Source organism: Capsicum annuum, unplaced genomic scaffold (assembly GCF_002878395.1).
Source record: "Capsicum annuum cultivar UCD-10X-F1 unplaced genomic scaffold, UCD10Xv1.1 ctg15117, whole genome shotgun sequence".
Taxonomy (NCBI): domain Eukaryota; kingdom Viridiplantae; phylum Streptophyta; class Magnoliopsida; order Solanales; family Solanaceae; genus Capsicum; species Capsicum annuum.
Window position 1 is genome coordinate 1 of NW_025820557.1, and position 3,164 is coordinate 3,164.

Consider the following 3,164-nt stretch of genomic DNA (forward strand, 5'->3'; position numbering starts at 1 on the left):
ATTTGCGTGTCATTTATACCCTTTTCATTATAGTACTCAGCAGTTTGTTTGATTAAAGGAAGACATAAGAAGTTAAGAGGAAATCCAAGGAGAGGAAAGAAATAGAAAAATAGTATAAAAGAGAAGAAATATAAACTGTTCATTTTTATTCCATTTAGCTCTGAATTATGATGTGAAAGTAATGAATATTAGTTGATGTCCATTCTCCAGTGGTTATTCTGTTGTACTAATAATTTGGAATTATAATTGTCAACCAGTTAACAGATGTTTCAATGACTCTTACCCTAACAACCACCAATGACATGCAAGTGTGAATAAACATTTAGACGTCAGTGTACCTTATGGGTTTGGAGTACTATAAGATCATTTATTAATTCTCCCTGCCTCTGTTGCTTGAATCTGTACGATCTAGAACATTGGGGGTATTAACTCTAGTATTCTTGGAACTGTTTTTTTATAATTACATTGTATGCAGGTCATTGTTACATAAAAAATTATATATTGTATGCAGTTTGTCAGACAACAACACTTGATTTCTTCGCAAAATATCAGTTTCATTTCAATCTGTGCGTACGTGAGGTAAGTCCTTAACACCTTGGTTCTTCTTTTGGACAACTTAATGACATTGTATCATATTGCAATTGGCTATTTTTATTAGCTGCTAGTTGGGTATAATTTTGAAAGTTAAGATTTTTATTGATTACTTGGGTAATATGGTGGAATGTTGTTTTGGATTTGAAATGAGTTTGTTCTGGACTTCTGATTTTAGCTAAAAGTGTTTCGTCTGAAATTAACATGAATATTGATATATGATTGCACTTCAGGAATAAAATAGCAAAATTTGGAGAAACAAATACGCAGAGTAGTTGGCCAGTCACAAATTTCTAAAGCAAAAATATTGCAGGAGTTTAAAAGGTACTCCCTTTGTCCTATTTTATGTGGTACCCTTTTACAGAATCACCAACTTGATAAAAAACAACAATGGTAGATCCTGAAACAACCATCATCGTCACCAACATTGCTTTTTAGCAGAAACTCATAGGCAGTACACTTTGCAATAACTTGAAAAGTAATTGAATCTAAAGTAACTGTGTATCCTCAGAACCTGCAAACATGAATATTTGAAGTTAGTCTGATATTACATAATTGAAAGTGTAGTTAATATTTTGTATCAAGTAATCATATGTATTATGTCTTACCTAATATCTCTTTGTAGATGATGTTTTTGCTGTATGTGCCTTTCTTGCGCTTTGATTGCTCTGTCATACTCAAAACCTTAGTCGTTGACGTTGATACACCCCTCAATAGTGCAACATATAGTTGTCCATATGAAAAAATGTGTTGTGGCAAGTACAGTCCAACAGTTGGTATTGTTTGACCTTGTGTTTTGTTTATCGTCATTGAAAAGCACACTGAAAATTATTTTCTAATGAATTTGAATGGGTAACCTTCATTTTTGGGAGGTGATAGCTGAATTCGTGGAATAAATACATGTTTGAAAGTATTTTGGCCTATCATTATTTCAGCATGTATGACATTGTTGTCAAAATCTCGGCATATCATTCTCGTCCCATTACACAAGCCATTGGAAGCATCTAAATTTCTTAGTAACATGATAGGCACATTTTTCTTTAATACCAATCTGCATGAAAGTAAAAGCTACTTTGATAAGCAATTTCACTTAAGAAAGATATTGAATGATAAATGAAGTTTTATAATTATAAGTTTGAAATCAAGTACATAGTAATATGTTTGTGGAGTAAATAACTAACTATTTCTGAAAAATATTTAATTATAAGGGATACATCATCCCATGTTTAAATCTCTGTACATCGAGTGTTGCCCGAAAAGTTTCCATCCCTCTTGTAGTTCCTGTCGGCTGCACTAATTAGTATTCTTTTTTTTTATCTTGTTAGCTGAAGTATTCTATGAGCATTTGGTTTTATGCTATACTATTAGTGTCCATTTGTGTTCAATGGACTCAAGTTATAATTTTATCTTGCAGGATTAGTATCAACAACCTTTTGCGCAAGAATCAATTCGTAAAGATCTTCATGGAAATGAATTGAAGTTTCTCGATAAAATTTGTAGTTAGTTTCTGTTTAAATTATTGATACAATAATATTACAGTAAAATACAATCATACGTTACTAAATATTGAAGAATATACCTATGTGGAGGCAGACTGTACCACTTTACAAGCTAAAAGAAACTGGTGTACATCTATGTTTATATTTAGTTATGATAATATTTTCCAATGCGATGATTTGAAAGGTCATTTCTCGTCATGTTCCAAATAATTTTTCTTGCTAGGTTCTCATGTTTATTTATTTTTTTGTAGGTGACAGAACCTACAGATTTTACCGAGTTAACAAACAAAGAATCATGACTCTAATCAACAAAGCTGGCTGTAAAACCAGAAATGTTGTTTGGGAAGCGTGGAAAGAGTGGCTAGGTAGCTTTGAATCTGGATCTAGCAAGAGTTGTATGGTTTGTAAAAATACAAATTAGCTATTCAGAATGTGGAGGCATTGAAATTGAAGAGAGCTGGGACAAGGTTAGTTGGTCCAAAACGTTTACTCTTTTCGCTTATCTTAAAACTATTTGTTAGTGTTTTTGGTAAAACTGGTTACTCTACTCATTCTGGTAATATCTAGGAAGTCAGGTTATTTTCTTTTCTCCTGTAATAACAAGATTTTCTTTTCTCCTGTTATTTCTTTCCTCTGTCATAAATTCCATTATGAAATAAGAACATTTAATATAATTCATTTGAACTATATAATATAATTTTTAGCTTAATTCAGAAAACTGAATATATGTAATTGTTGTTAGCAGATAGAATATTGATTCTAGAATACAATCCTATGCTACTCAATATGGAAGAGTCTACTTGTGTGCTGTAACTGAGAAACTACTGTTAATGGACTGTGATTATGGAATGACACCTTAATCTGGTCCAAGATTTGCAAAACAAATCAGTAGGCAGGTAAAAGAATGTCACTTTAGTTTTTCCAACAATCTTTCACTACCTTCTCAATTCAATTATGAAGTATAGCGTTGTAATTTGTATATCAATGTGTTGTTTTTGTTCCTATCTGTTTATCATGTTGTTATGTTGTTTTTGTTCTGTTCCTTTGAGTCGAGATCAAACATAATCTCATATT

General features: G+C 31.7%; 1 long non-coding RNA gene across 1 annotated transcript; it reads left to right on the top strand.

Annotated features, from left to right (window-relative positions):
- The first annotated feature begins 17 nt into the window (after positions 1-17).
- LOC124885358 lies at positions 18-3,105 on the top strand. Its single transcript, XR_007049104.1, has 4 exons — positions 18-579; positions 825-915; positions 2,342-2,557; positions 2,836-3,105. It is a non-coding gene; the product is annotated as an uncharacterized LOC124885358 (long non-coding RNA).
- The last annotated feature ends 59 nt before the right edge of the window (positions 3,106-3,164 follow it).